Below are 14247 nucleotides of genomic sequence, written 5' to 3' on the forward strand. Positions count from 1 at the left end.
TTATGGCTGCCCTTGTCACTATGGATGTCAGACCTATCACAACTCCCCATTTGGACCTAGACCACTCCCCCCTGGAGGATCGAGATTTTCAAATCAGAGACACAAGTGCATATGAGGTCATGCTCAAAATTCATTGTTTGCGTAAAGACAAATTCCTGAACCATTCAGATGACATTGGCCATTGGGACTCCAATTTCCATAAATAGCAGTTTCCCCAAGTACATATTTTTCCTGAAATTGTCCATATGTGCCATGCCTATTACATTCCCAGCCAGAGAGCTATAATGTCTCCTGACCAGAAAGTCCTGTTTACCATGACAGCTAAATCAATCAATGAGATGTTACAAGTCCAAGCAGGTCCAAACCTAACCCCACTCTCAATTGGAGATTTGTTAGACCAGTACACCATGTTGAGTCCATCAAAACTGCCCCAATTGTTCCAAACTTTTATTATAGAAGAGAAACACACTCCTAAAGATGCCCCTCCATATGTTTCTTCCATTTTCTCTAAAAGGGGGAATCATATTATAACCATGATATCATGTATCCTACGTTGCACCACTAATGAGTTTGTTGATGAGCTTATCCTGGCCTTCAAGTCCATTTTCAGCCTAGGAAAGCCTCCTACTACTATATACAATTATGCCCAGTTCATATATGAGAGGATGCATGAACAGTTTACCAGAATGCACAATGAGGGAGTATTCAAATACTCATCCGTCCTATACCATATGTTTTTGTATTATAAGTCAGATAGGTTTCCTTTCACCCTCCAGAAGCTTGATACTAGAGGCTAGCCCAGGTTTGTCATATTTTGGACACCACATTTTCACAAGTATTCATCAACATACACTTATACAGATTTCATTGACTCTTTTTTCCATTTAGTCATGACCATGCTGACAGGAAATCCTCCACCCAAGACAAGTCAAGAAATCAAAAGAGTCCTTCAATTGTCCAAGCAAAGTAAGGTGGGAGATTGGTACCTTTACCAAAACCACAATGAAATAAGAATATATGGGTGCCATCTTGCCCCATACAAACTCCTGAAATGCCTCCCCATGAAGTTATTTGCTTTAGAGTATTATAGGCAGATAATGAACTCAAATGAAGTCAATTTTGTATCAGCCAAGAAAATAACCTAGTTCAAGGTCAAAGATCAATTAGGCACTTTCATTTTCAATTCTAGAGAAGTAGGGCAGGAAACAGATCAGATATTGCAACAAATGACATTCCAAAACAGTTTCATGTGGAGATATGACCCTCAGGGGTTTATGACTAAACTTAGACAAAAGGTAAAATTGGGGCCTTACATTCATCATCCCATACCATAGATAGAAAGATATGCCAACCAATCTGAATGGGTGGAAAACACTCTCATAGATAGGGATAGTACAAAGGTAGATGTTGATAAACCTTAATTGATTTAGAAAGACAACTTGATGAAAGCTCATTCCTATAGGTACCACAACAAGAATCAACCATGAGTACCCCTACTGTTTTGCAGACTCCCCAGAATGAGGAAAATAATCCCAAGAGGAACAGAGAGGGAGCCTCCACTTCAGGCATGGACACATTCAATGTGCAGTATGAGGCCAGTCAAAGAAAAAGGCCAAGGCTCATTGTTATTTCAGAACAGGAAGACACAGAAGGCTCAACAGAGGTAACTAATACCGAGTTTGACATCAGTAGGGGCACAACTCCATCTGGAGAAACATAAGAGCCCTCTACCTCACACACTCAAATGTTAGAAAGTTAGCTCAATGTAGAAGTCTCCTCATTTAGTAGGTCTGCTAATAAAGATAAGGATATTAAGAACATGTTTAAAGAAATCAAAATGAGAAATGAGAAGCTGAAGGCACAATCTTATGCACAATACTTAAAGCTTACACCTACAAATCAAAATAGGTTGATGTCAGATTTTGACATCAAAGAGGGAAAGATGCAAATGTGCTTCATAAAACCAACTATACAACAACCAAGGACATCAACAAATTACAAAAAGATTGATTTTGAGGTATTGGCAAGGGATATTCAACCCATTGACAAAATTGAATTTCAAAAATAGGTTGGAGAGATGATTTACTTCACCCTTACAAGTAAAGCCATAGCTGCCCATCAATTGCAGAATTCATTGACCAATATCTCAGCCCAATATCTGTTAGAGAAGGCCTCCTCATAGGCCAAAGATACTAGAATCAAGTCTTTGGAAGACTTAGTGATTGAATTGGGACATGATCCCAAAGACATTAAAGCCACTGAACAACTAATAAAGAAGAAGAATGATGACATTGTAGTGCTTAAAAAGCAATTGAAGATACCTCAGTTGTAGCATCCCCAGACATAGGAAGTCTTGGAAAGCCAAACCAGACATGAAGAATTGATGGACTTAGTCCTAAAATTAAATGATCAGTTAAGGGAAACAAAGAAGGAATTGGACACTTTAATTCAATTGAAGAAAAGTGATATTCCCACTACATTTGTAAATGTCATCCCAACAGTCTCAATAGCCATTCCTTCCACATTAGCAGCCTCATTGGCTCCCACAGCTCCTGTGCCCACATCACAACAAGTTTCCACAGAGTCTACATCAGCAGCATGTACATCAGGTGAAGAAGCAATAAAGTTGGTGAAGGCTATCGAAGAGATGTCCATATAGGCAACAAAGATGAATAAGTTGAAAGAGAAAATGAAAAGCTTAGAAACTGATTACAAGCTTGCCAAAATCATGCACAAAGAAGAAGTGCAGAAAGCTACTAGAATGAATGAAATATTAAAAGCCATGGAGAAGGACCTAATACTGAAAGAACCCCTCGAGCAGGCTAAAGAATTACTATGGGCCAATATCATTGACTCTATCAATGATATTTGGCCATCTATTTAGGTAATTTTTGAACAGATAGATCTAATAAAGATGGCTACAGAGGCCATCCAAAGAGTAAAGGAAGAATTGGGAGAAATGCCAGAAGATGACACCAGAATCATCCAGTTCCTAAACAGTAAAAATAAGTATGAGCTTCAGGAGTTAGGTATAGAGGATAGAATAGAAACAATTTTGGAGGTAAGAAAAGTCCTTTCCAAGAGAAACTTAATGTTAAACTTGGAGGACAACTGTCAAAATATGCAGGTAGCTGTTGATAGATTTATGGCTAAATTTCAAATTTTGAGAGAGAAAGGGTTACCTAGTCTCTTATTAATAAATGACAAGCTCATGACACAACAGGATTATAACAACAAAATCAGAGAGCTGGCAAAAGAACAGGTCAGTACATCGTCATTCAAGGCATTGCCAACAGGCAAAGTACTTTATCAAACATTTGAAAACTTGTTTTACCTCCAGCATGAGGTAAAACACTTGTTCATTAATAAGCCTACTTTTTCCAAGTACACCGAGGCAGATGAAATCTATGGAAGGATGTTGAAGATCCAATTACTAGATGCTGAGACATGGGAGAAATTGACTGATTTACTGTGAGAAATATACAGTAAAAAGGTTAGTGTATAGTAAAAGTAAAACAGACAGGTGAAAAGATGAAGACAGTTCAACAGAGTCAAAGAGTATCAGTGTCAAAGTGTATCAAATAAAAGACAAAAGTAAATGAAGCTTCCAGCGTAAAAGATCAAACAACAAAGCAGCATAAAGGGCTAAAATCAAACCATAAAATCTAGTAGTACCACAATAAATGAGACAGCATGAAGCAGTTCAATAGCCGTCTCTATCTTCTTGCAAGAAGATATTTTTATTTCCTAGATTAAGTCTCAAATTAGTTTGGGATATTTTGTAATAGTTTTTTGTATAAATACTTCACAATTTGAAGTATGTAGTGTGGATTCTTAGACATTTCTATAGAATTTTGATCAAAAAGACTGTAAAGCTATTGTACCATTCACTGAACCAACAAGCTGGATTGAGGAATAAAGGCAAGATATTTCATAGGATTCATGTGTTAAGCGAAGTGTAGACAAGTATTTTCATTTGTTATCATTATCTTTCTTAAAGTTTTTCCACAATCTTTAATGTATTTCTGAATTTGAATGCTATAACTGGAACAATATTTCAGAATTTGTTTAATTACACTCTATTTTAACAGTTAGGCATATAAATGTTTTCAACTGATATCTAAGTTAAGGAATTCTTAATTGCTCCTTAGTTTAGGTTCTTTCTTGCTAATCCAGATCAAAGGATTCTTAATTGCCCTTTTCTTTCAATTACCCTCCATTCCTCGTTCATATCTCAGTCCGAGAACCCTTAATTTCTCTCTCACCCTGGTTAAAACCATTTCACCCCTATGTTCCAAATACCTGCACTTTAATCTGCTAGATTGCCCTTTGAACATTCCCTTTAGTGAGTTGATCCAGTTCTACTACCTGTCTATTAACTCCATATCCCAATGGTCTAAAAGCATCATTCTATCCATCTGTTTCAAGGATCCCACCGTCTAATCTTGAATACAAATCAAAAACCCCTAGAACATTCATAACTAGCCTGAAATCCAAGCAAACAAAGCTAAATCCTATAGAGAGATCCCTCTCTTAGGCTAGGTTGGCTAGAGCCTACGCTCCAAAATTGGTTTGTGGTTACCTTAGTCATTTTCTTTCTTCTAATAACTTATAGAGAAATTTATGAGTGATAACATAGTGGCGACTATACTGGGGACCAGTGAATCCTCAGTCCTAATAAAGCTTTAAGAAAATTCTAAATCTACATTCTGAGCCTCTTAAATTCATTTTTTAGAAGTTATATTGAAAAACTCTCACAAAAACAATTAAAAATTTTGTAATTCTGGCTTCTAGGAAGACTCATTTACTAGGGCTAATCTAGATCCAAAACCTACCCCAGTAGTTGATAATCCCAACCTAATTTCAAGAAAATATAAAAAAGAAGAAATTTTGGTTAGCAAAATACCATTAGTTAAAGATAATTCATGTCCTGATGAGTCGTTATTTTTATAAGAACTTCCCTTTGATGTGCCATTTGATCTTTCATTATTTAGAACAAAATCTGAAAACACAACCGATGGAATTGTTCTAGATCCTGATTTTATTGCAGACCTTGAAATTCACCAGGCCAACAAATCAATTGATGAATACATTTTGAAATCTCCATAATCATCCATTAATACTACCATGACCCCTGAGCTTTCTGAACAATTGTCCATTACTTTGAGTTCACCATTGCTCCCTTCAACTTCAACAATATTACCTTCTGAAATCCATTCTTCACCACCATTTATACCTACACTCCCTCACCAACCTATCATTACTCATTCATCATCTACTAGTACTCGTTCTTCATCCACTGTTGCATCATATCCAAGCACCTCAACCCCACATCTCAGCCTCTCCCAACTTACAGCAATGGCAAACATATATGCTCCTCTTGTTTTACCTGCCCAACTTCATGCCATGCCTACAGATTATCAGAGTAAGATTTTCTTGTTTGATGCTACTGGTCATTACACTGCCCAACAACATGTAAACAAGATGTATGAATTTTTTGAATTACATGAAATAGGTGAGGCAGATGTCCAAATGAGACTCTTTGCCCAAACTTTAACTGGTGATGTAAAGAAGTGGTTTAAAGCCTTTCCTGCCAACCACATTGCAGACCTAGCAAACTTTCAAAGGTTATTCATTGATAGATGGGAAAAGAAAAATAATCCCCTACAAATCCTTCCAGAATATGAAAATATTAGAAGGGGTCCTAATGAAACAGTTCAATATTACTGCACTAGATTCAATAATATATATAATGCAATCCCAGTTAACCTTAGACCCCCACTTAACTTAGCATTAATAAAGTTCCCTGAGGGTTTTGACACAGATATGGCATACCAACTTAGGGAAAGAAACCCCCCAACATTAGAAGACATGCAAAGTGTAGCAGTTAGTGTAGAAGATAATTTGTTAGCTAAAAGGGCTAGAGTTAGAAATGAAAGGAGAGGACCTGCAAAGGATGAAACCTCACCATCTGACATTAAAATATATAGTTTAGCCAAAAGTATGGAAAGACTAATGTATAAAATAGAGAACATATAAAGGAAACCCCAATGGGACAAACAACAATCACCTCCAGTTAGAAGGCCAAATTTTAGAAACAACCAAAACATTGGGAAAAATGGACCAGATCAGAACATTAGGCCCCCTTTTCAAGAAAATTATTCAGAGACATCCCATCCAGAAGATCCAGAACAAGATACATAAATTAACCTAATGGGAATAAATGATGAGGACACTGTTTTTCTAACCCAAGTTGAGCAGGAACTGTATATGCTGTAGCAATTACAATTACAGTATGGGGAATCATTTGATTACAAACAGAGATATGATTATGCCATCTTTGAAGTTCATAAAAAGTATAAGCTAAGAAGCAAAAAGAATGTTGATTTCCCTAACCAAACTAACAAAATAGTACAAAATCAACCCAATAAAATAAAAGAAGTCCTTGTTTCAAAAATCCTCCAAGCTCTCCCTAGGGAAAACCCAAAACCTTCTAGCCCCACAATTGTAGACATAACCTCTGATCAACCTTCTGCTGATCAACCATCCACTTTTATTCTACCTAAGGAACCAGTGGACAAAGCTCAAAACATCAAATTTGAAAATCCACATAAGGAGGTCCCCAACAAAGGAAAAGAAGACAAGCCTACTCAAATCCCTGTTGCAAAAGTTCAAAACCTTCAAACAGAAAAAGTCTCTTTGCCATTCAATTTGGGGGCAGAGATATCAAAGCTAAAGATTTCAGTTCCTTTAATAGAACTAATCAAGAATGAAACTTATAAATCACAGATAACCCAAACCTTAAACACTGTTGAAAATGAGGATTCAGTCAACTTGTTTGATAACCAACTAGAACTCATATTTGGTCCAGATGTTAATGGCAAACCATTAGAAGGAGGAGTGTTATAGACATATTTGTGCACTTCAACCCCTAAAAGTGTTGTTCCATACCATAAAGGATCATGGTCAACTGATTACATCATTTACCAGAAGTTCCACCTGAAAAACCACTCAGAACTGGCCAAAACTGGACCATAGTGACTGCTACATGGTCAAGGTACGATGTATACTGGCTGCTACACTAGCCAGGTGCGATGCATACTGAAAGAGCCTTCTGTGGGGTGTGATGAGCGAGAATAGACAAATGGTAGAGATAGTTTGCTAAGTGGATGCCTAGGGAATCTTCTAGAAACTTCTCATATGACACTTGCCTCTTTGAATTCACCCAGGGATGAGTAAGAGATCAAAGAAATCTCCAAGTGGAACCAAGAACTATCAGTGGAATGACACTAATCAAAAACCTAGAGCTAACTCACACCCTTGCAAGACATCTATATATGGATCCCTCATTTGAGAGATCTAGAGGCTAGAATTTTGTAATTTGTAAGGAAGTGCTATTGGTTTCTCTTTGAGAAGAGACATTGTATTGTTGGGTGATCTTGCTTTTCATGAGGTGAAGAGGGCTTTGATGCTGGGAGGATGATGCTGGATTAAACAGCTGGGTTGTAATCCTCTCTTCTACTATTAATAAAGTTATTTGAGTTTTCCTCCATATAATCGTGTATTTGTGAATCTTGTTATTTGTGAATGCAATTGTATGGTCAATGTATTTCTGATTCTGCATTGTTTATGATATTATAGATCGAGATGCTTTGATGGTGTTTTGTTGCTTTGCCTCTACAGGTATTCTCTAAAGTGGGACAAGTAGGAGAGGAGTGGCAAGCTCTATCAAGGGAGAGAGGAAACAAGCAATTAGCCAAGTGAAAGGTCCAGGTTGGTCCCCTTTGCTTCTCTCTTATCTATCATACATAAAGGAAATTTCAATTTGCTTTGATTGTTTGTTTCTAAGATAGCTACCCGTCTTAGTGGGACTAGCAGATCGAAAAGATACTAGTTTTCCTGGAAACAAAATGGCGACTCCACTGGGGAGTGATTAGTTTGTTTGTTTGTTATTTTTGTTTGCTTTATAAACTATAGACAGAGCCTGAAGTTAGCCAGCTAGCCTTCGAACTGCTCTTGCTATGCAATTGCAAAGTAGATGAATGCTGCTTCAGTCAATCTCCGGGTTGGTTTATGAACTGAACATCTGGATTACAAGCATTGTAAGCGCCCTTGTGGTAGCTCAATAACCTCCTAAGATCATACCCCTGTACTTTGTTTTTATTGTCCATCATAGCTCAGCTGAAATAACTGAACTTAGCTGCAAATTTTGAGCAAAAACCAAACTCAGTTTCGCTCCCTGGCCCATCGCACTGTCTGTAACTGGAAGCCTGTATGCATCGCACCTCCCATGTGTTGCAAGTGAGATGCATCCCTATTTCCCTGAAGGACAGGTGCGATGACTGAGTGATACTGTTTCTCTCTTTAGAATTTGGTTTTTCTCCTTGTTTTCAGCTCTATTCAGTAGTTTTGCTGCATATGATCAGTATCTCATTGCTGAAGCCTTCTTCCTTTACATTATTCAGCCTCCATTGATTAGGATTTGTAAATGTTTTTTTATGTATTTTTCATCATTTATAGTCCTTCTTTGTCAAAAGTAGCTTAATCAAACTGTCGTCTTTTGATGCAAAAGTGTCGTAACTGTCATTTTGAGTCAAGAAGAAGAGTGTCATAAAGTCTTCCTCCTCTAGATAGTCGATTGTACTTTTGTCATTGTATTTGATTTGAATTGTCAATATTTGAAGTGTCAAAAGAAGTTTTCCATTCGAAAACGGAAGTGTCGTTTTATTCTTCCTTTCATTTTAAAAAGAAATTGTTGAAATGTCGCTTTTAAAAAAAATAGTTTAGATTTGTACTTAGTTCTCCTTTTTGGCATTCTCACATTAAGGACTTGGAAAAAAAAATACATGCATTTGCATTTGCATTTAGACTGTGTGCGAAAGATGATTTAGGAAAAGTGCATTTAGTGTGTGCTCTTTGCTCTCTGTTGAAAGAATCGCACTCTTTTTTCCTTAGTAGCTAGGATTTTCATTGCTAAAAGAAAATAAACGACTGTTTATCATTTTAGATTGCATATTTAGGAATTTTACATCCACATCACGTGGTGAACCTTGAAAGACAAACTTCTAAAAAATATCAACTCTAAAATAAATCTCAATGAACATAAAAATGCTTTGGAACCTAACGCAACACATCTAGAAGTCTAGGCTAGAGACGTGTTCCGACATTGTAAAACCTGGTCACTATTGTTTTCATTGAAGGTTGGGTGATTCCTCCTCTTTGATACGACAAGTGCTAGTATGGACTCGTGCTCCCCGTACCGTCGAGTATATATTGGGAGACCACAATAGGCTGATATCTTTTATCCATAGGAAGCTGTGTCTGTCGCCCTATCGATCGCAATGCACTGAACACAACATTCGGGAAGATTGACTACCGTACATAAAGTCCTTGGAAATTTCTCTTTAATTTACCACCAAGGTGTATATTGCAGTTTTGCGATTGGTTTGGTAATCCCTCTGTCTAGATTTCCAGAGTAGTCACTTTCGTTCCTTTTTGACTCCTTAAAATAAAAGTTTCATCTAAGCACTTGTCACTTCATGCTCATTAAAAATCGAAGGCGACTAGAGTCATCTTTAGATTTTTCTTAACTCTTAAAAATTTAAAAAGCAAAGTTGTGTCAAAGCGTCATAAAATTTATTTAATTTGGAATAACATCCCTATTCCTTCGTTGATCTTAGGTTGAGGTAATGGAGTCCACCAATCAAGGAATTCCCTTTGGGGGAAATCCTAGTCCTTTATCTTCTTGGGGAGATATTGGTGCCCCATATATGGCTACATTGTCCCTTCCGGGAGTCACAATTGGCCTGCCAATATGGCTTTTGTCAACCTTTATTGTTCAAAACAACGTAATTCCTCAGCAATCAAATGAATGACCAGTTGATACCGAAAGTGACCCTTCACCTTCTAATTCGTTTGTTTCTCCCTCCCCTTCTTCCTCTTCACTTGGTGAAAATAGTGATACTAGTAACCAAGTGGCTGAGAAGAAGAAGAAAGGCAAGGAGAAGAAGAAGAAGAAGCTAGTTAAGCAAGGGAACAACAATGAATCACCTGGTGAAAATCCACACATTAAATATCCTAAATATCCTTGTGTAATTTTCAAAGGAAACCATTTTCATCGAGATTGTCCTTGCATCCCGCGGATCTTGAGAGAATGGTCTCCCCGTTCGCACCGTCCAATGTCATCAACCTCTGTCAATCATGTTGACAACACACCATCGACTAGTGAAAATGAAGTTCCTGGACAGAAAGGAAAGGTCAAAATTCCATGTCAATTATGCAAAGAAGACCATCACCTTCACCAATGCTCTTTTCTAGATGAGGCTAAGAGAATCTTGCATAATCATCCCACTTCACCACAGTGACTTCCACCTGGATACAAGAAACTATTACCAAGTCCATCGCTAGTTGAAAATCCGATTGACATAACTCAATCATTGGTTGAAACACCTATCATTGAAAGTAAACCTTCTGAGTCCATACTGGACCAAAGTTAACATGTCAAGATGGCAGTCGACCCGGTCTTACTTTCAGAAGGTCCACCTTCAGATGATACAATTTCCAAAGAGAATGAGAATGACATCGTTCAAATTCTTTTTGTTAATACTGAGTCTGATGAACTTGGGGGCAATCCACCCATTCCTTTACAACAGGAGGAAAATTCCCCAGTTCAGGAGGTTCATCCAACTGTTTATTCGGTACCTCCTTTGAGCAGTCTAGTCATTTCCTTTGATTGGAATCAACTAGCAAGACCTCGCCTTCCATCTAATGTACCATTCCGGATCATAGTACAAGTTTAAAAAATGATCGTGTCTGGCACTATCATAGATGAAGCGGCTTTAGTGAGTACCCTTTCCTCAACTGCTTGGAAAGCACTTGGTTCGCCATCACTTCTACCTGAGACACAAAATTTGTCAAGCTTTAACAAAGGAACCAGTCAACCGTTAGGGATCCTTCTGAAGTTTCCAATAACTTCGAAAAGGAAAACCGTTCACTTGAACGTGATGGTAGTCCAAGGGCCACTAGATTACAATATTCTCCTTGGACGTGACTACATATATGGCATGGAAGCTATTGTTTCCACACTCTTTCGAGTGATATGTTTCCTGCATGAAGGCAGAATGGTACAGCTTATCAACCAGCTTTCATTTCCCAGTTCAAACACAACTACAAGTCAAACATCATCTGTAAATGATCTCTTTGCATCAAGAATGTCTCTTCAACCTTCATTCCATCCACTTGATTGTGGCGAGTAGTCCGGTGAATGTAATGAAGCTTAGGGGGCATGCACCCTGGTCTGCTTCAGCAGACAAACCCAGCTAAAAAGATAGATTTCCTTATAGGTTATATGATTGGTCTAAAACACCATTTCCTTGAAGGTTCTGGGAACGGTCTAAAATAGTTATTTCCTCGTAGGTTATGTGATTGGAAGCTCACACCATTCATCTTTGTCTATTTCGATGGGTAGAGCCAAGGAAGTGTTTTTGTCAAACCACTGACAGAAACAATCCTGCTTAACTGCAGGGACTTCCATATGGTAACCTGTAAACTCTCCTTTTCTCCATGCCTAGGGGCATGCAAACCTTTTTTATGCAAGCGACAGATGACCAATTTCATTTTTTCGCTTTTAGCTTTTTTATCTTTTTAGCTTTTTAGTGTTAACTTCTTAGGTCAGGCAGTTGGTCCAGAAACGTCTACACACCAGATGGACCAAAGGAAGGGTTTTTCCTCGACAGAGGACAAAACCACCCTACCTAACCGCATTAGTTCCTTAGCTTTTAGTGTAGTTAGCTTTGTAGTTTCGTCGTTTTTAGCCCACATTAAAAGGAAATGAGCAAAGTTTCGCATGGTGCAAGCTCGCTAAAAAATGAACCTACCAATGAGAGACATCTTTAAACGATTGGCACGAGCAATGTTTCCGCAAGGTTCAAGCTCGTTAAAAAATAAACCTGCCACTGAGCATAGTTTCTCCCGATTCAAGCTCATTAAAAAATGAATCCACCTTCAGTAAACGACCTCTGTGATTGCCATGCTATCAGCCTTTTGAACCTTGGTTGTGTTCTTCCATCACCTCCATTCTTCTGGCCAATCATACGCTTCCACTTGATTGTTTACCCTTTTGAGGAACAGCTACGATGAGTGGTTCTGTTAGCCACCCTCTTCACACTGCCATGTTTTGAGAAGTTCCAAACTTACCTGGAACCAGTTGCTACCTGAAAACACCACTCGTTCCTCAAAAACGAGTCTCTTTTAAGCTCTTTTTAGACTCATTAAATATGAAAAGATTGTTGAGCTATTGGCCTTCCCAGCTCGTTAAAGTAAAGGGAAGCACCATCCCTCCTGTACATTTTAATCTTTTGAGACTTGGGGGATTATCAAACAAAATATCAAGCGCTTGTATTTTTCGGCTCGCTAAAGCGATCGAATAGTCATCCCTTTCGTATTATTTTATACCTTTTCGGGCTTAAGGGATTATGCTATGAAAAAGGACCACTGGAGTTTCCTTTTCGTCCCTTTTCAAACTCTCTAAACATGAAAAGGACCAAGTTATCTTTGTCGTTAAACTTGTTAAAACAATAGCAACAAACTTGTCCACCCAGATAAGAACGAGTTTCACTGTCGCTAGGCTCACTAAAACATAGTGATAGGTTTGCTCAAAGGGAAAATTATAGAACAAGCATATGTTATCCTCCTCAATCTTGAAAAAAATAAAGAGTTACTGGTCAGCAACGACTTCGAAAAAAGGGAAGAAAACTTGAAGAATTTTATTGGTAGCAAGTCGCTCTTAAACATGACACTTTCACTCCATCACCATGATTGACTCGGGTTGGGTTATTCCATTCACCGGTCATATCACCATTGGTCCTCCACACCATCCATCTTTTGGGGTTAACACTACCAATCCATTTCAATGTCGCCGACATGTTCAAGAGAAGTCATTCAAAGAATTCACCACCCAGCTAATGCCTCATCCACTGCAATACCTTCACCCTCCATTTTTTGTGTCGTAGATGTGGGATACATCAAGGCCCTCCTACGATGAGTCACTTCTTGTCAACATCAGCTCATTATCCAAGAAGTTGACTTAGAAACAACGCTTTCATTACTTTGAAGCTTGCATGCCTCAATGGCAAGTTTCTCACTTCCGGTGAGAGGTTTACATCAATGGCCTTCGACTGAAAGATTTTGCGTGGTGTTCGACATCGACTCATATATTCACACCACGTGAATTGTACTGTAGTACCTTGAGGGTCATTATCATTATCAGTGATTCCTCTCGCGCCTGTTAACAACTTACATCATTGGCTGGTAATCAGGCGATGTCTTTCCATGTTAAACTCCAGAACATCTTTTCACATGGATCAACTTGTACATCGGGTGAAGATTGAACGAGTTTGAAGACCCCGGATCTAGTTTCATCCATCTGGGCTGTGATATATTCAGGAAAATAAAGACATCAAATGTACACAGAAGCTGCACAGATGATCATCCAAGCTAAGGGATGATGAGTCTACATATAAAGAGTCACCAATCTGTAACTGTAGATGGTTATCTGTTCCATGTACACGAAAATGAATTTATAAAGCTGAGTATGGGAATGCCCACCTCAACTAGATCGTGAAAATAATATGATGATGATGTATTGTATTGTATCTTATACAGGTCACCTTCCAGTTCGAATACCTCGGATCCTCCTGATAAAGCATTTCACCCGACATAAAATGATTTACGACCTCATGCTTTAGGGGGCAACTGTTATAGACATATTTTGGCACTTCAACCCCTAAAAGTGTTGTTCCATACCCTAAAGGATCATGGTCAACTGATTACATCATTTCCCAGAAGTTCCACCTAGAAAACCACTCAAAATTGGCCAAAATTGGACCATATTGTTTGCTCCATGGTCAAGGTGTGATGCATACTGAAAGAGCCTTTTGTGGGGTGTGATGAGCGAGAATAGACAAATGGCAAAGACTATTTTCTAAGTGGAGGCCCAGGGAATCTTCTAGAAACTTCTCATATGACACTTGCCTCTTTGAATTCACCCAGGGATGAGTAAGAGATCAGAGAAATCTCCAACTGGAACCAAGAACTATCAGTGGAATGACACTAATCAGAAACCCAGAGCTGACTCACACCCTTGTAAGACATCTATATATGGATCCCTCATCTGAGAGATCTAGAGGTTGGAATTTTGTAATTTGTAAGGAAGTGATGTTGGTTTCTCTTTGAGAAGAGACATTGTAT

The sequence above is a fragment of the Pinus tabuliformis genome, chromosome 1_1, assembly GCF_031772625.1.
Source record: "Pinus tabuliformis cultivar Carrire ecotype Pingquan chromosome 1_1, CPIR1, whole genome shotgun sequence".
NCBI classification, from domain to species: domain Eukaryota; kingdom Viridiplantae; phylum Streptophyta; class Pinopsida; order Pinales; family Pinaceae; genus Pinus; species Pinus tabuliformis.